The following is a 20,879-nucleotide window of genomic DNA, read 5'->3' as shown; positions in this document are numbered from 1 at the left end:
TCTGCTTGTTCGGAACCCCACTTTATCGTGCATCAATTTATCTTTGTGCGTCTTGTCTATCTAGCAATTCAGTTGCTTTATATCTTGTTCTTGCTTGTTCTCGATTGCTTGCAGGAATAAGGTTGATCTGCACCGGCAAGATCAACAACCCACGGAGAGGTGTATCGATCGCTAAGGCGCAACGCAACATCTTGTACGGTTGTAGTCGGATCGTCAACGTTTCTCCCAAATCGTAGTTATCATAACTCACTGAAAGATCGGGCCAACAACAGCTTTGAGTGTCGAGAGGAACTCAGGGTTCATCAGGAACATGCACAACTTGTTTCTTGTTCACATCCTCAATTTGTTTTTCCGCATGGCAAGCAAGTTGTAACAAATGAGCAAAAGAGCTATAACTTTGAGAAACAAGCATGTCCTGAATTTCTTTATTAAGCCCACGTAAAAACCTTAACTCTGTAGCTTCTTCGCACTCATCTAAACCACAACGTAATAAACAAGCATGCATATCATGATAGTATGAAGTAACAGTTCTGGTATCTTGTTTTAAACATTGCAGTTTGTTGAACAAAATGTCAGCATAATACATAGGAACATAAACATCTCTCAAATATCGTTTCAGGTCTTTCCAAGATTGAGGTATTTCATTATGCCTACAGAGATGTTTCCAATCATTAGAAGCTTGATTAATTAAAACACTAGAGGCACAGATAACCTTTTGTTTCTCAGACAACACATGCTTTTGAAATTCTCTATCAACTGCTAGCTCCCAATTAATGTAAGCATGAGGATCATAATTTCCTTCGAAATAAGGTAGTGCAGATTTGATCTTACCTAGAACAACGTCACTTACCTCAAAATGGTCATATTGATCACTCCTCATGTCTCGACGAAGATGTCGATGTTGAGCACCGTTATCCCTATTTGTCTTGTGTATCCCTGACATTGTTAGTAGAAAACAAGAAGTATACACAAAAGTATGCACATCCCTATTAACTACTAGGTAGTGTAGGTTCAAATTTCACACACACTCAAGATTTTAACCGAGCTCTTACAAGTTCTTACCAAAGCAAGCGGAATGGTGACGTACACCGACTCAACCAAGCACCCCAATGGAGGTTGGATGTATCGATGCCTTGGCAAACACTTGCTGTACGGCTGCAGTCAAATCTGTATAGCTCTGGGTAGGCTAAAGTATGTAGCAAAGGAATAGCAAATGCTCAAATCAGAGAATGCAAAGTTGAATGATCGTTCAAAGTTAAGTACCATGCTGGTCCTAGGCTAGAACGTACTAGAGACGCGAGCCTAGACACAAACGATACCACAAGATAGCACTAGGAACAACTCATGCACAACTCTGATATATGAAGTTCAGCTCAAACATAACAGTATTTTCTCTTTTCTTTCTTTCTTCTTTCTTCTTTTCTTTTTTTTTTCTTTCCTTTTCTTTTCTGTCTTTTTTTTTGGTGCGGCTTTTTTTTATGCACCTTTCTGCCTTTTTTTTTCTCACTTTTTTTTTTGATTTTTTTTAACAAAAACTGACTCAAGGACCTTATTGTAAGGTTATAGGGACGCAAACGTAAATATAAAAATTACAGGGACTCAAATGTAAATGTGCAAACTCAAAATTAAAATTATACAAAAATGGAATGCTGAATTTATACGGGTTCCGTTTTTCCAAACAGAACTCGAAACTGACGCAAAACCAAAATTCACCAAGGTGTTTGGCAACTCGGCACAACCAGTGTGGGGTTGGAGTTACGGTGGGGAAGGAAACCGAACAGAGGGGGAGTCCGACTTTGGCCTTGGCAACTGGGCCCGTGGGACTTACTCACATGGAAAGAAACGCACACGTAGGGGTGGTGGGAGCAGAGTCGGCCAAATTGGAAAGGTCAGCCTTGGATAGAAACAAACCAACCTGATTGATCTAATCTACAAACAGACGCCCCCTTCCTTCTTCCCTTTTCACGCGCAACAGCACGGCCACGGGAGAGGGTTCAAACACACGACACAAAACCTAGATATAACTCATCAACTCCAAAACCAACCAACAAAAATTTATGAAAACTACAAAAATAGAACCGTGGCAGCGAGCCGATTCCATTTTCGTAGGTCCCGACGACAACAGAGACACGGAGGCGACGACGACTGCGGTACAAAACGTGACCAGAACTCGAAACTCTAAACGAACTAGATGCTAACACCCGCAACTCGACTCAACGATGTAACACAAAACTCAACAAAGCAAAAACTGATAAAAACAATGCAATGGTACAATATGGCTAGGTACAGGACAATTTTTTTGTATGGCAATTTTCTGGTTATGGGTAGATAAAACTCACCGAGCAACGAAAGCTCTGATACCACCTGATGAACCCTGAGTTCCTCTCGACACTCAAAGCTGTTGTTGGCCTGATCTTTCGGTGAGTTATGATAACTACGATTTGGGAGAAACGTTGACGATCCGACTACAACCGTACAAGACGTTGCGTTGCGCCTTAGCGATCGATACACCTCTCCGTGGGTTGTTGATCTTGCCGGTGCAGATCAACCTTATTCCTGCAAGCAATCGAGAACAAGTAAGAACAAGATATAAAGCAACTGAATTGCTAGATAGACAAGACGCACAAAGATAAATTGATGCACGATAAAGTGGGGTTCCGAACAAGCAGACGGACGGTCTAGCCGACACGCGCGCTGCAAGCGAAGTAGCAATGGCTAAACTTACAATTAATCAAAACCCAAGAAACCCTGAAGGGTACCTAACTATTTAAGGAGGTGGGATGACTTCTAGGTCGTCCTCCACCTGGTTGGGGTGCACCCCACATGGGCCCCACTTGGGCCGGGGTCCCAAACGAAGTTACAAGCCCATTGGCCCATGACAGGTGATGCAGCACCTTGTTTTTGTATTTGCGGCCAAACGAGATGGGGTCTGCTGATGAGGCTAGATCTGTTGGAAAGAGGACTCCGAGAACTTTCCATCAAGTACTCATGGGCCGAAAACGGAGGTCGTATGCAGATTCGGTAGCCGTTTGAAGTCAGCAGTGTAGCGGGTGGCCGAATCGGATTCCAGCACTTGGAGGACTTGATCTTGATATCATCTTGTTCATCCATGATGTGAGCTATGGTTGTATCTGTAGTAGCCATGGTCACATCACACCCCTAAATCTATAACACCCCCCTAAACCAGGCCATAGTATACAGCTTTGAGGTTGTGCACTAAAAAATGGAATATGTAGTACACCGGCCTCTCGGTGTTCGACTGTAGTACGTTTATCGACAGCTTCGTCAGAATATTTATACAGCTTTGAGGTTGTGCCACAACCAACATGGCTACCTTTACAATGTCCTTTACTGATAGCTTGACCACCAGTCCGTATTATTACCAATGAAAACAAAACCCCACGTTTATAGGGCTTACCAATAATCCCAGCAAACATGACTGGCAGTTGAGCAGAATCATCAGTTACCTAAAGTTTTTGGTTCATAAAGAAAATTTGACTGGCATGTTTAAATGAAACGAGGATGGCGAAAATGGCGTGCAACAAAAGCCTCTGCAACTGTGCTGAATGAGACGTGATCTAGTAGGAGTAATAAAAGGATTATCACGGTCATGTTACTAATTACTACTCACTCCGTCCCATTTTAAACACAACTGTAAGTTCTTTGAGTTCTTATGTCTAACGCATAAAGTATTATTTATGTTTTATCATATTATAACAACAAAATACTAATTATAAAATTTTTTAAATAAGACAGACGATCAAGTCGGAACGGAAACTGATGGCTGTGTTTAAAATGAGACGGAATGAATATTAGTCTATTGGCTTATACTAGTAACTGTTTATTCCGGCAATTGTTTGTCCCCTAATAATTCTGCACACGATCTACTCTACCTGTGTCCCCCCTTTTTTTTTAGGGATACCTGTGTCCCCTATAATAACATGGATATACGGTATCCTCCATTTCTCTCCCCCAGTACCCAGTTACCCACTCTATAGTCTAATCATGAATTCTTTCAGGGAAAAAAAAAACTTTTGTCCAAGTGTCCAGCCCTGTCGTTCCCAAATTGGCACTGGTACAACGTAATTCAATTGAGGTTTGCGTATGCTTTAATAACCAATCGCCGTCAAGTTTGATCCGGTCCACTTGTTTCCGTATCAACGGTAACAATTGAGTAAAGTAGCTGAGTATTGGTACCTCACTAGTAGAAAAACAATTTTTCCGGACGGGTCAAAAGTGGTTTTGACATGTGGAGCTGGAAAGGTCCGTGAAAATCCAACTTTTTCATGCAGGTGGTGTACCCTCACGCAAAAATCGATTTTTCGCGTATGGGTGCTTATGTCGTCTGCACGCGAAAATAAAAATCCAAAATAAATTCACAAAAATTGAGCGCGCCGGCTTCTACCGGGGTCCTCCCGCCGCCGCCAGGCTACTCCCACCGCTAACGCGGCCATGCTCCTCCCGCCACTGCCGCTGGATCCGGGCGGGGCACGGCCGTCGCCACTGCCCACTTGCCCGCCACCACGTGCCCCTCGCCGTGCTCCCGCTAGCCGCCGCCACTTACCTGGCCGGGAGAGTTTGAGAAAGAGAGAGAGAAGAGTATGCAGAGGAGACAAGGATGCGGTAGGAGAGAGAGGATGAGTTGAAAAAAAAATCGAAGTGTTAAACAGGGAAAGAGGAGATAACTCAAACTTCTGGGCGGACTTTTAAGAGACCCGCCTGCAAAAATATATTTTTCTGTGCGGCCGCTTAAGAGGCCCGTCTGAAAAAATTACCCTATTTTTTCGTACAGCTCTCTAGGAGGGCCGTTTGTGAAAATAGATTCTCGCGTGCGGGTCTCTTAAGGAGTCATATGCAAAAATAGGTGGACGACTTTTTCAAATGCGGACATTTATGATCCTTCTGCAACGTATTGAGGTGCTTGAATAGGAAACCATTTGTGTAGTAGTGTATATTGGTCACCCGTATAAGCGGTCTTAAACATTGTGAGTAGAAAGAAAATTATGCTAACACTATTTGAGGTGGTGGTATAAATATATAAGATTTATGGATTAGAAAAGATGTATGATCAAGATTGGTTCTATACTAGTAGTAGATACCACTATGCTAACAGCCTCATCGTTTGGCATATTTTCTGAATATGCCAAATGGCATATTTGCAAATGAAAATCAATTTGTGAATAAAACTTTTATATATGTGTTCTTAGTGATCTAAAAGTAAAGGCTGAAAAATAAACTTTGATGAAAAAACCCTAAAATCAGCTCCAAATTTAACGTTGAAAATTTAAATTTTGGCTGATAAGCATATGAATATGCCAAACGATGAGGCCCTAAATATGGGGTTTTGTTTCTCCCAAATTCCATTTAAGGAGTAACTTGTAGATCTTATAAATCTAGGTGAAATTATTTTGATCCCTCGAGGGATGTCCCCTTTTATTTGCATGTCACTCAAATGGTTATAAAAAATACAAAAAAATGGGAAGATGTATTAACATGTGATCTAACAGTCCACAAACATGCAAGTTCAAATTCAACTTCAATATCTTGTAACGAAAAAACAAATTAAACTGCAACTAGTTAACGTATATTCATAGTCAAATTTGTTTTTTTCGTTATGAGATGTAAAGGTTGAATTTGAACTTGTATTTTTGCGAAGTGATATATCACATGTTAATACATCTTTTCAATTTTCTTTAATTTTTTATAACTATTTAAGTGACATGAAAAAAATTGAGGGGATATCCTCTCGAGGGATGCAAAATCCAGTTTCGTATATCTATACTACTAATACTATAAAAGATTATAGTGGTGGTGATGGATCTGCCACTAGAGCCCACAATTATTACTTTTACATGTTTTATAAATTAGTCTCTGATATTTTTTGATATTATGTAATTGTTTAAAATATGTTTGAATTGAGTAAAAAACATATATTAAAACAAGCATGGGAAAAACAAAGAATGGATATTGTACCCATAGCAAGGTACGGACATTTTACCATTTTTTATAAAGATAAGTAGTAGCAGTACTCTACTAGTATCTTTCGTTGAGTCCTGCACGTACCTCAGGCCTTCACATTAGAGCAAGTTTAATAGTAAAGCTTACTATTTACATATTAGTCGATGTTAAAGCTAACATATATAATAGTTTAGTTATAAGGTTATCTTTATTTTTTTTCAATCCTCTCACATTGTTCCAACACAAATTTAATGCATATCTTTTAGAGCTTATGTGTGGTTAGCTCTTGCTTAAGAGCCAACACTTCCCACTTTTATTTAGTAGCTTGCTTAGGGTAGTCCAACCCATAGTGTTTATAAGCAGTGTCTATGGTGCCATGTCAATAAGACATCACAATAAAAACTACACTCTACAAACCATGGTTTCTTAAAGTGGGCCATTAATAAATACATTATCTCTCTTCTCTACCAATCATATTTATTCTTCATCTATTATGAACACACTATTCTCTCCCAATGCAAAACTTGATAGTGTCTAGTGCATATGTTCTCGTGTTGAAGTTGTGTCTTGCATGAGACCCAGTTTCTTCATCTCTTCACTCTCTCTTTTAATTAATATAGTGCCACATAAGTTAAAAGTCTTACATGACAATGTAGTTAATGTCATAGTGTTCGATGATATTTTGTACACCTTTTTTTTATTTTATAAGAAATGGGGTGCGTCAAAATATTAATTCCGGGAATGACAGTACAATATAATTAGTGATTAATTATCACTAATGATACAATTTGGCGTACATGAGAATGTTATATGACATGTGCAGTGCTGCCCAATTAATATACGGGGGCGCGTATATACTCACGTGTGTGTATATATATATATATATATTAATGATTTATTTCAGCCAGGATAGAATGTATAAATATATGCATGGAATAGATGGTTGAATAAATGGCAGCACAGCTCTAAACGATATCACTGACGAAAAGAAGAAACGACGGTGGATTGATTTTGGAAATATGCCACTGTAGCATTGTCATTAGAGGATGTTAATCATGGTGATTTGCCGGCAGTTGATTGCATGGAAACCAAATATATGTTTGCATGGAAACGTAGGAAATTAAAAAGCAAGATAGCTATCTGGATGAATTTTTCTTGCCATAAGCATCACGTACGCGTATACGAATACAAAGAAACAATCGATCCATATCACACCGGATTGGAAAGGAGTCGCCGGCGCAGTATGCTCAGAAGGAAAATATATTGAGCAGGATGGCTACTAATCGGTAATTACAGCATATGGAAAGAGATAAAATCATACAGAATCAATCAATTGGCTGGCCATATCGATCGACCCATGCACGGACTGGAACCGCCTTCCTTCACTATAAAAGGCCATGCCATTTTACACAACGAACACACACAGAAACGGAGGAACACACAGACAGAACACACACACGAAAGTTACAGAGAGAGAGACACGCACCATTTTGGCCGGAGAATCTCGGCGTCCGGCGGGAACACGTGCGCTCGGCGGCCGGTGACGTTGGCCGCAGTGCCTCGGCGTCCGGCGAGGAGGCGCACGGAGGAGGAGACGATCGCCGGAGCATGTACTTAGCCATTGCCATGGGTATAGCTTATTAGCTTTCTTTTGTTTTTTCCTGCTTTTTCTGTTCAGATCGTCATGCATGCACAACACGGCGACGAGGCGAGTTTCTGGTGCTGCCCGGCATGCTGGAGATAGCGTCCTCTCCGCCTGTCGGAGGCACTGCCGGCCGGAGATCGCGTCGCTCCCTCTCATCAGAGACGTCGGTCGCCGGTGACACATCTACCTGTTGCCGCGACGTCCTTGCCTCGCCGGCCACAACCTCTATCCCACGACGTCTTTACCTGGCGATGTGATGTCGCCGAGACGTTGGACGTCGTCGCCTTGCCGGTCGCAGCCTCCCCTACACTACATTACTGACGTCCGCTCGCTCTCATCGACGTTACCATCTTCTTCGAACTCATCGGCTGGTTGCTCGAGGAGAATGCCGGCCGGAGCGTCACTACTCGGTGCCCGCAAGGCGTCACCAGCTCCAGCTACGTCGCAAGCCATCTCGTCGGAGTTGCCGGGGACGTCGTTGAGCCGCCTGAGTCCGTAGACGATGCAACGCTGCCAAGCGAGCCATCATCCGCTGCTTGCCGGAGAAGGTTTTTGTCATTTTGCCTCACCGGAGCACGCCAAAGGGAGTCAAGGCAGCCGCCAGGGCGCTACGCCGCAGAGCCGTCCTATGTCGCGGATGCTGACTGTCTTGTGCATGCTATTGTATACGGTGGCAAGCCAACAAAACAAGACATGCATGCATGCTACTGTACACGGTGACAAGCAAAATGAGTTTGCAGATTCATACTCATTTGGGGCTGCTCCGTATTAAACTTCCAAGCCACGACCAATTTGGCTATTATTCGCGTTGAGCATTTTACTTTTATAATCTAATTCCGATGCAATTCCTGCGTCGTCGGGTCATCCAAGCTACACAATTCCATGCATTCTTCAACAACAATATAAACCAACACGTCGTCTAAGGCCGATGAGGCTAAACGGCACGGCGGGCGGAGTCGACACCAACACCGCCGGCGCCCACTCACGCACATCTACACCACCACCACCATCATGCATGGGAGAACGTGAAGCGAAGACAGAGGACGACGACCAGCGTAGCTTAATCGGAGGTATCTCACGGGTGTCTTCCGATTAACCCGCGAGAGTAATTAACCGGGTGTCTTCCGAAACCTCGGAAATCAGGAGATCACAATCGCCAAGTCAGATCCACCTTGCTTATGGGCTGTGGAGCGTACTTGACCAAGGATTCTGTATTTTTTGTAATTCTTCGAGAATTATAATAAAATGCATTTTTTTCCTTCGTCCACTTTATTTTTTGTGTACTTAGTACACTGGCATGCCCGCACATTTTATTTTATTTTATTTCCCTGGGTGGAGGGACGAAAATTTAATTTTTTTAAGACTAATTAATCCGTTAGTAGCAAATGTTTTCTGTAGCACCACATTGTCAAATCGTTGAGCAATTAGGCTTAAAAACGATTCGTCTCGCAATTTACACATAATCTGTATAAGTATTTTTTTTGTTTATATGTAATGCTTCATGCATGTATCCAAATATTCGATGTAACAAGGTGAAAAAACTTGTTGTGATCTAAACACACCCATAGTAGTACGGAGTATTACTGTGTGCACGCACTATAGTAGGAAAAAAATTAATTAATTGATGTCTCCGTCAGTATGATTGTGATAGCTAGTACACGCAAATTGACGTCGCAACTAAAACTTCAACTCTAGAGCGGCCAAGAGGGATAGAATTAATGAGGATATATACTAAACACTTGAAGTAAACCGCGACTTAATTACCTCCTGTTAACCAGAAACTAACTATGAATCGCGATTGATGGAACCGGATCATAAATTCAAGGCAATCGTGTCCAATCTTTACAAGCCAAGTACTACCGGCAGTGTTGCCCTCACCCGTGACCGGAGCGATGATCAACGAACCCATGTGTAAATGCAGTGGCATATGGGTGTTGAGCTCGAGCCCTCAAGCAGTTCACCGGCGGCCTAGATTATTGCCGTTGCGTACGTGATGGGCCTATTGATCGATCGAGCGGTACGTAAAGGTCGTGACTGGTGAGCCGATGATGCTTACGTTTCGGAAGGCTGTGGGTGGCGTGCATGCGGCAGACGTGGAACGGCATGGATCGATCGGTACCGCACGCGGCCCTTGCTGGAGGTGAACAGAACACAGCCAAACCGTCGTCCGTTGCTCCTGAGGCGTGCCTAAACTGTACACAATTTAATCGGAGCAGTCGCGGTAGGCGTGCAGGATTGCTAATTGGCGCGCACGGCCCCCACCACGTCGTCTTTTACGTCTTTTTCTTTTTTTTTTCGCGATATTTTTTCTTTTTTTCTGATTTTTTTCACGTCAATTAGTAAGTTTTAAATCATAATAACGTGAAAGTTTTCAAATCTCGAGTTAAAAGTTTTTAAATCTCGAGTTAGAAGTTTTTAATTTTTTTAAACATACACTTAAAAGTTTTCGAATCTTGAGTTAATTACACATGTTTTTCAAATCGGAGCAGTCGCGGTAGGCGTGACCTAGCTAAATGAATCATGACCGGCATGGAGGGTGGGATTGGCGAATCGTTACTAGATAATTAATTAACTTTTAATTACACAAAAATAAAATAAATTACTTCATATGTCTTAAAATATACTTTAGCAAATTAAAACTTAATGGGACATACTCCCTCTGTTTCAAGTTATAAAATATTTTGACTTTGGTCAAAGTCAAACTACTTTAAATTTAACTAAGTTTATGTATAAATATAGTAATATTTATAATATTAAATTAGTTTTATTAAATCAATAATGTAATATATTTCCACAATAAATTTGTGCTGGGTTGAAAATATTATTATTATTTTCTATAAACTTGGTCAAACTTAAAACGGTTTGATTTTAGCCAAAGTCAAAAACGTCTAATAATCTAAAACAGAGGGAGTATGAATCTAGACATATCTCTCTGAGGAGTAATTATTTGATTTTCTAAATAAAAACATAAATACAGTATATAAAGAACAATACTCTCTCCGTCCCAAAATATAACCATTTTTAGACTTTGCCACAGCCTTCGAGGTGGTACTTTGACCAACAATATCTATAAAAATAAGATGTTTTAAATAAAAAGAGTTATATATTATGATAGTTTGTTTAACATGATTGATCCTTTTTATTTCTTTGCAATTAATAGTCAGACTTGACACTATGCTAAAAATGATTATAATTTGGGACGGAGGGAGTACCATTCAACAATTTGTAAAATGTGTAAAAAAATACTCCTAAAGTAAAAGCTTCCAGGAGATGTAAAAACAAACTACTCCCTCTGTCCTATAAAATACCAATCTATTACTGGATGTGACACATTCTAGTATTATGAATCTGGACATATATAGTACTACAAATCTGTACATTCATATATCTAAATTAATAGTGCTATAATATATCACATCCGATCTTAGATTCGTTTTTTTATGGAACTGAGGTAGTATAAAGCATTTAGGGTTGTTTTATTCCGTTACTCAGCTTTGATGCTCTCTCAATTTTTTTATGAACACACTTTTTTAACGACGTATTTCGTGTAAAAATATACAAAGAAGTTTATTTTAAAAAAATCGAATATTTTTTAAAAGTTTGTATTACTTCCTCCGTTTCAAAATATAATAACTTTTAATATTTAAATTATCGGCGTATTAGATCATGACTATGGTATTTGTATAGTACGGAGTTCGTTGGTATCAGGATATATGCGATCTTGAGGTAAAAGAGACGGAGACAAGGATTTTTACATAGGTTTGGTTCCTTCATAGGAAGGTAACAACCTACTCTTGTTAGCCGAAACCGGTGTTTCTCTTTATTCATCTGAATCACATGAGTATCATATTTGGGATAACCTATCTAGCTGTCGTCGATATGGCGGCACGAACACCAACACGTAGTCGACGATATGGTAGTCTTTTTTCTCGAATATGAACTCAGCAAGATCAGAGATGGCGTTAGATCCCTCTTGTCGGCCTCCGCAGACACCAGATTGGGTCTGTTAGGCTAATCTCTGATGTCGATGTTTGGCGGCATATTGGTTTGTTCTGGCTTGTCTTGTGTTGATCTATGTCTCCCATCTCCTCCTATGGGGTCTTGTATTTATACCCATAAATGTCCCCTTGTCCAAGTAGGACTAAGGAGATAAATATAGATATGATCCGAGTAGTACTTGTCATTTCCAACTTGAACTCTATTTGTCATTCCTTATCCGGAACTCATTCTATATACGAGGTATGATTCTATATAAGACTTGGTATATGGTGGCTTCGTCGAGTTTAGTCGATTAATATTAGGTATGTAGTATCCACAACCCTGACATAAATCTTATTCTAAAAATAGTGTGGAGATTATGGTTACCCCATATCTACATGGCGGTTATATTCCAGCTGGATATAAGGTACCAAATATAGATAGAATGTACGGTACCAAATATTGATATTCCGTTAGGATATGGACTGTACTTTGTATTACGGATCCCTTCCCCAATATAAGGAGGGTCCGGGTTCCTCTCGGGGCGATTCTTTTTCTCCCAATCATACAATCAATAACACACTCGGCGGAATCATCCCCGGACAGGAGTAGGGTATTACTTCTTGAATAAGAAGGCCTGAACCTGCATAAAATTCCTTGTCTCCAAACCCATCCACTTTCCTAGCTTGATAGCCACCCCCTTTTATTATTACCGAAATCTTGTTTCGACAGTTGGCGCGCCAGGTAGGGGTAGCGTCAAGTTCTCGCCGACTAAGTGCGATGGGTTTCGTTTCTGGCATCGACGACTTCGCCTTCCCTCCCGGGCAGGCGTTCCGGTTCGGCAGCCTCAACTTCATCACCAACGACTTCGGCAAGATCTCTCTCCTTGACTCGGACTCAAACCAGTCGGGGAGAGACCAGGTCCCCGTGCCATTCGGTATTCCGAACTCGGCCGAGGCCTACTCCAAGATCATCTCTCCCGAGTCGGCTTCAAACCACTCGGACGAGATCCAATCTACTCTTCCGCGACCAGATCAAGACGACGGGTCCTATCCCTCAATCCTGATGAAACTTCCTGATGATTTGGCCACTGTCTTCACTGCCAAGACATCTCCCACTCGAAGATCTAGGCGAGCTCCGGCTTCGGCCCCGATCCAATCTAGATCCAGAGAGGTTGGCGTTATACTCCAACCTCTTGGGACAGTCTCGACGGAAGAGTTGGATGGTTACCTTAGCTCCCTCGGCGTCAGTTCTCGACCAACCGAGATCCTCGACTACGACGATTTCGGCTACCACTACGACCACGGCGACCTCGACAACTTCGACGACAGCTATGAGGATAACTACACGCCCCTCTTCTTCGGCGTATTCATGGCTGACAACGAAACGGAGGAACAGCGCCAAGCCCGAGAGGCGGACCAAGATCGCGCACGGCAAGAAGCTGAACGTCGCCGACTGGAGGAAGAGCGACAGCGACAGGAGCGAGAACGACTACAGCGTGAGCAACAAGATCGCGAACGGATTGCAAAGGAGGCTGAAGATCGACGGCAACGCACCTTGGAATCTGGGCGCCGAGCGAGAGAGCTCATTGGGCAACAAGACGTCGATGGAACAGCGGTCTTTCGCACCCCCCAGCAGAACGCGGTTGCAGCAATCACTCTCCTCGACACCCTCCTCAAGGAAGACGCACTCAACCAAGCTGATCATGTTATCAACATCTTGAACCAGACGAAGACCATGATCGCTGCCTCGGTTCCAGCCAACTCCGCAAGCACCCGCACCCCGACTGGTAGCCGAGTCCCTCACCTCGATCTCATGATTATCATCAGCCAAGCCTCAGCATCATCGGCACAGGATCTAGTCGCAGGAGCAGGGGTCACGACGAACGATCTGTTCACTCGCCTCCCGAACGTCACAGGGAGCGCCGAGTCGAACGGCCTCGCTCTCCACCTCACCAGCGTCCCGTCGACCTTCGCGACACGATCAACCAGCGCCGTGCAGCACGAGGTCACCGCCATTCACCAAATCGCTACGACGACGACGTGGATGGAGTAGCTGCCTTCACTAATGACCTGCGTCGAGTGGATTGGGCAGCCGGCTAAACCCGGCTGGAATCGAGAAGTATGACGGCACCACTAATCCGGAGTCTTGGCTCACCGTCTACGGACTCGCAATCTGCGCAGCAGGAGGAGACAGCAAGGCCATGGCAAACTATCTACCTTTGGCCCTAGCGGACTCCACCCGATCCTGGCTCCACGGACTACCCCGTGGCACGATCGGATCATGGGCGGAACTTCGTGTTCACTTCATCGCCAACTTCCAGGGCACCTTTGAATGCCCCGGCACACAGTTTGATCTCTACAACGTCGTTCAGAAGTCTAGAGAATCCCTTCGAGATTACATCCGACGCTTCTCCGAACAATGCAACAAGATCTCCGACATCACCGACGACGTCATCATCGCCGCCTTCACTAAAGGCATTCGCCACGAGGACCTAGTCGGCAAGTTCGAACGTAAACCTCCCAGGACGGTTAAGCAGATGTTCGAAAAAGCCAACGAGTATGCCAAAGCCGAAGATGCTATTACCGCGTCCAAACAGTCGGGCACCACTTGGAAGCCAAAGAAGGACACGGCGACCGCAGGAGGGAGTGGAAGTAACAACCACAAGGATCGCAAGCGTAAGCCCGAAGAACTTGTGGCGACCACCTCTCCATCTTCTCGACAACGTTCCCGCGTCAACACCTTCGACAAGATAATGAACTCCCAATGTCCGCATCATCCCAACTCCAACCACGTGGCCAAAGATTGCTTCGTCTACAAACAGTTCGCGGAGCAATACGTCAAGAACGCACGTAAACCTTCAGACGGAGATCAAGGCACATCAAAGAAGAAAGATGATGAAGACGATGCCCCGACTGGTTTTCAAGATCATCGCAAAGAACTTAATCACATTTTCGGCGGACCCTTGGCTTATGAGTCTAAGAGAAAACAGAAGCTAACAGAACGGGAGATCAATGCGGTTCAGCCTAACACGCCCCAATATCTCGGTGGTCAGAGATAGCAATTAAGTTCGACTGCTCGGATCATCCCGACCGAGTGGTCCACCCGGGGCGGTACCCCCTGGTACTAGACCCAATGGTTCGCAATGTCAAGCTCTGACGGACTCTCATCGATGGTGGCAGCGCACTCAACATACTTTTCACTAAGACCCTGGATGATATGCACATTCCTCGCACGAAATTAAAGCCGAGTAATGCACCCTTCCACGGTGTTATCCCAGGATTGTCAGCTACACCACTCAGCCAGATCACTCTTCCAGTTACCTTCGGCACTCGGGAGAATTTTCGCACAGAAAATGTTTGTTTCGAAGTTGCTGATTTCGAGACAGCATATCATGCTATACTTGGACGACCGGCTTTAGCTAAATTTATGGCCGTCCCACACTACACCTACATGATGATGAAGATGCCTGGTCCTCGAGGAGTCATATCACTACGGAGCGACATCAAGCAGGCCATCACATGCGACAAAGAAAGTTGTGAGATGGCCCAAACCCACGAGACTACTCTCGCCCGCGAAGAGATCCGACTGGCTGCGACCATGGCAAGCGAGGGAGAAGTGCCTACAACCAAGCTGACGAAGACCGAAGAAAGTGATGCCAAGACGAAAAAGATTCCCTTAGATCCCTCCGATCCTGATAAGACTGCTGTAATAGGCGCTGAGTTAGATTGTAAATAGGAAAGCGCGCTCATCACCTTTCTTCAGAATAATAAAGATATTTTTGCGTGGAAACCATCCGATATGCCTGGTATCCCCAGAGAGGTGATTGAGTACTCTTTACATGTTAAGGAAGACGCCAAACCCATCAAGCAACGACTCCGCCGTTTTGCACAGGACAGGAAGGATGCGATCAAGGAGGAATTAACCAAGCTGTTAGCAGCAGGCTTCATTAAGGAAGTCCTTCATCCCGACTGGCTGGCTAACCCAGTCCTGGTTCGGAAAAAGATGGGGCAATGGCGCATGTGTGTCGATTATACCGACCTCAACAAATCTTGTCCCAAAGACCCTTTTGGGTTACCTCGCATTGACCAGGTGGTTGACTCAACAGCCGGCTGCGAGTTACTCAGCTTCTTGGACTGTTACTCGGGATATCATCAGATCCGACTAAAAGAATTCGACTGCTTGAAGACCTCGTTTATTACGCCCTTTGGGGCCTACTGCTACATCACCATGCCCTTTGGATTGAAGAACGCAGGAGCAACCTATCAACGCATGATTCAAAGATGTTTTTCAACTCAGATCGGTCGCAATGTCGAAGCTTATGTTGATGATGTAGTCGTCAAGACCAAGCAGAAGGATGACCTGATTGCGGATTTAGAAGAAACTTTTACAAGCATTCGTGCTTTCAAGATGAAACTAAACCCGGAAAAGTGCATCTTCGGAGTACCGTTGCTCGGATTTATGGTATCTCAAAGAGGCATACAGCCCAACCCGAAGAAAATCAACGCCATCCTCAGCATGAAACCGCCAAGCTCCCAAAAAGACGTCCAAAAGCTGACTGGTTACATAGCGGCGCTCAGCCGGTTCGTCTCACGACTCGGCGAGCAGGGGATGCCCTTCTTCAAGTTGCTGAAGAAGACTGACAATTTCCAGTGGGGACCCGAAGCACAGAAAGCCTTTGAAGACTTCAAGAAACTTCTCACCACTCCACCAGTTTTGGCCTCGCCACATCCACAAGAGCCGCTACTGTTATATGTGTCGGCGTCCTCCCAGGTTGTGAGTACGGTCCTGGTTGTCGAGCGTGAAGAGGAAGGCCATATTCAAAAAGTCCAATGTTCAATTTATTTCGTTAGCGAAGTTTTAGCCGACTCCAAGACAAGATATCCTCAGATTCAAAAGTTATTATATGGTGTCTTAATTACCGTCAGGAAATTATCTCACTACTTTCAAAGTAACTCGGTCCCGGTGGTCACATCGTTTCCACTCGGAGATATACTTCACAATCGCGAAGCAAATGGACGGATTGCGAAGTGGGCCTTAGAGTTGATGTCTTTGGACATATCGTTCAAGCCACGAACTTCGATCAAGTCACAAGCTTTAGCTGATTTCCTTGCCGAGTGGACCGAGTGCCAAGAAGACATGCCAGAGGAAAAGATGGAATATTGGACTATGCATTTTGATGGGTCGAAGAGGCTCACAGGCACTGGAGCTGGGGTCGTCTTGATTTCCCCGACTGGAGAAAGATTGAGCTACGTATTGTGGATACATTTTTCTGCTTCCCATAACGTGGCGGAATACGAGGCGCTACTCCATGGATTAAGGATTGCAATCTCTTTAGGCATTCGCCGATTAATCGTTCGTGGAGACTCTCAGTTGGTTGTTAATCAAGTCATGAAAGAGTGGTCATGTCTAGATGATAATATGACCGCTTACCGACAAAAGGTACGCAAGCTGGAAGATAAATTCGATGGACTCGAGCTCACCCATGTCCTTCGACATAACAATGAGGCAGCCGATAGACTGGCCAATTTTGGTTCAAAACGGGAAGCAGCCCCTTCTAATGTGTTCGTTGAGCATCTTTATGAACCAACCGTGCCCAGAAAAGAAGCAATTGAAGCCATGGATACTCAAGGCGTAAGCATGATTGAAGCCGACTGGAGAGAACCTCTCATAAAATTTTTGACCAAACAAGAACTCCCTCAAGACAAAAATGAAGCCGAGCGGATTTCCAGGCGCAGCAGACTTTACATTATTTATGAAGCTGAACTGTACAAGAAAAGTCCATCAGGAATACTGCAGCGCTGTGTATCTTTGGAGGAAGGGAGACAATTGTTGAAGGATATACATTCTGGTATTTGTGGTAATCATGCTGCTGCATGGACCATTGTCGGCAAAGCTTACCGGCAAGGTTTTTTCTGGCCTACAGCTGTGTCCGATGCGGACAAGATTGTGCGGACCTGCGAAGGTTGTCAATTTTTTGCCAGACAAACTCATTTGCCAGCCCAAGAGTTGTAAACCATCCCGTTTGTCCTGGCCATTTGCGGTCTGGGGGCTTGACATGGTCGGCCCGTTTAAAAGGGCAGTTGGCGGTTACACGCATCTTTTTGTGGCTATCGACAAATTCTCCAAGTGGATTGAGGCTAAACCGGTCATCACGATCATAGCAGATAAAGCTAGAGATTTTTTCATCAACATTGTGCATCGGTTTGGGGTACCTAATCGGATCATCACTGATAATGACACTCAATTCACTGGCGGAGCATTTAAAGACTTTTGTGAAGACTTCGGCATTAAAATTTGTTACGCCTCCGTGGCACACCCTATGAGTAACGGACAAGTCGAGCGCGCTAACGGCATGATACTTCAAGGGATCAAGCACGAGTTTTTGACCGACTACGTCCCTATGCTGGTAAGTGGGTAGATCAGCTGCCGTCCGTACTTTGGTCTTTACGCACTACTCCTAGTCGGGCTACCGGCCAGTCGCCGTTCTTTTTGGTTTACGGCGCAGAAGCAATGTTGCCGAGTGAAGTGGAATTTGAATCACTACGATTTCGGAACTTCAACGAGGAGGGCTATGAAGAGGGCCGAGTAGACGACATCAATTGATTAGAAGAACCCCGAGAAGCAGCTTTCATTCAGTCGACTCGATATTTGCAAGGGTTGCGCCGTTATCATAATCGGAATGTTCGATCGCGAGCCTTTTTAGTCGGTGACCTGGTTCTGAGGAAAATTCAAACAACATAGGATCAGCATAAATTATCTCCCTTATGGGAAGGACCGTTCATAATTGCTAAAGTCACTCGGCCGGGTTCTTATCGACTCAAGCGCGAAGACAGTACTCTCATCAACAATTCTTGGAATATTGAACACCTTCGTCGATTTTACGCTTAGGCATTTCGTTTGTATCTTTCCTCTTTGACTGCTAACTTCAAGTTTTTCCTTGAAGTTTTCAGTCAGGGGGCTACTTTAATAATAATGGAGTGTGATTTTTATCAATTCAATTTGCTTACTTGATGTATCATTGGCCTGTTTGATTTCTTGGCTTAGTCAATGAGGACTGAAAGTTTTTTTAACAACTTTTGCGGGTTTTAGGCTCAACAAGGTTTGACAAAAACTTTTAAGAAATCAGGAACAAAGTTAAGATATCAAGCACAGCATAAATTCATCAATATTGTACAAATTGTGCCTCCATCATCATTAATCATCAAAATCATTGGTACATTAATCAGTATCAGTCTTTTCATCATCAGAATTATCAGGACCAGTCGGTCGAAGATCGGTGTCCTGAAATCTCTCAACTACATCAACTGCTATCTTATCAGCAGATTTTTGTGCATCGCTGATGAGGTCAAGAGCAGCTCCTTCGCTCGTCCCGTCTGCAAAGCCATCAATGGCATCAACGTCAACCCTCAGATAAAGAGATTTGGTCATCGCCAACGCCAGACTTGCTCCCATACTTCTAGCTTCTTTGATGCTCTTGAAATATGTATCCGGAGCAACTCTCAGCTTGTCAAAAATTTCAGAAGCATCAAGTGCACTCGGGCCGTTGTTATTGAAGAACATCGCTTGAACAATTGGGGCAGCAGCGTTAGCAACCTCATCCCGGGCTCCTTCAAGTTTTTTGATCTTGCCAACCAAGACATCGAATTGAGTTTGAGATTTGATCTTGCGGTCTGCATCAACAGATTCACATTAATAAGTCAGCATATGGAGGATAATGGCTTTTGAGGTATTGATTGTTGATACCTTCAACTTCCTTTAAAGCCAGGTCTCTTTGTCTTGCCAGTTCTGCCTTGTCATTTTCCAGAATTTGAATCTGCTTCTCCAACTGAGATATCTTGGCAGCTTGCACTACATTGATTACGGTTAATCAAGATTGCAAAGATAACAGTATGAGTCAGTTGAGCAGAGTTTGTGCGTACCTTTTGATGAGCCACTCAGTTCAAAATTTGATTCCTGGAGCTCAGCGATCCAATCCCTCAGATCATGTTCATTCTTCCTGGCAAGTTCTTTCGCTTCGTGCAGTTGATTCCTGGTGGCTTCGAGGGTTCCGAGATGAGGGACTAACCTCTCTAAGGTTACCGTTTTGGCTTCGTTCCTAAGATGAATCCTCTGCAAGACAGTTTAATTAGCGCATGAATTAAATGGCAAACAAGATGGTTGAGATCAGGTACCAGAGGGCTTACATTTACAATGCGGGTTGCCTGACCAAGTGCCTTCTTCAGTAGGCATAACTCTTCGTCCTCTTTTTGCTTATTTATCACAATCCCTTGAGGCTGCATGTTGTCATCCCACCACTTGACCAGAATTGGAGGGCATGAATCCTCAGCTGCTTGTATCCGGAGGATTTCTTCTTCATCACCAATTATTGGCCCTAGTGTATCCATGAATGAAGATGAAGCAGCCAAATAAAGTCTGTTGGATCAAAATGATTTCAAATAGCGTGTCTACCTGTGATGATTCCCGGTCGGGGACGAGTGGATTTTGGTGTCTTCACAGGAGATCTGGTTTCTGATTCACTGTCAGCATCCTTCCCGAGAGGACTGTTCGTTCGAGCTTCAACCTCGGGAATCTTTTGGCTTGGCCCTGCATCCGACTGGTTTCCAGTCGGGGGCTCCTGGTTAGCACCGACTTCAGCTTCGGCCGACTGGTTCCTAGTCGGGGGCTCGTTGCTGGGTTCTACATTGTCGGTTGCCGGTTGTTTGTCACTCGGACGATCCTATGCAGTTGGCCCGGTTTCTTTTGAAGGGTTTGCCTCTATGTCAGCTGGCTCGGGGTCTTTTTCAGAAGGATCTATGTCAGACGGCTTCCTACGAGTTTGAGTTATGCTGTTAGTATTATTTCAACAGTGGGTAAGCTGCAAGACAAGGAAGATGGCCAAATGATTTGTACCTGGAAGACTTTCTGATTTTTGGCAAAGGACGACTGGAGGTTTTCTTCTTCGGATTAGTTGGCTTCGGGGATTTTCCGGTCGCTCCTCTGTCTCCGAGCCTTCCGGTATCATCGCCTTCCTCGTCGCTTAGAACCAGCTTCCTCTTGCGAGCATCTGACTGGCCGACTGGATCAGAAGCACTTGGTCGAGCGTCAGATCGAATTTTTGGTCCTCCACTCGCCTGACCAGTCTGCTGGCGAGGTGATCGGCGTTGAGCAATTGGAGGATCCGATTTCATCAAAGAAAATTCCTGGGCATGATATTTCGAACTTTCAATTAGCTTAACAGAGGGTAAAAGCATACTTTTGAGGAAGGTTGAAATGTTTGAGTGCATACCGGTGGAGGAGGGTTGAATGCATTGAATGG

This window comes from Oryza glaberrima, chromosome 2 (assembly GCF_000147395.1).
Source record: "Oryza glaberrima chromosome 2, OglaRS2, whole genome shotgun sequence".
NCBI lineage: Eukaryota > Viridiplantae > Streptophyta > Magnoliopsida > Poales > Poaceae > Oryza > Oryza glaberrima.
The sequence above is the reverse complement of the archived record's forward strand: the minus strand, read 5'-3'. Positions refer to the sequence as shown.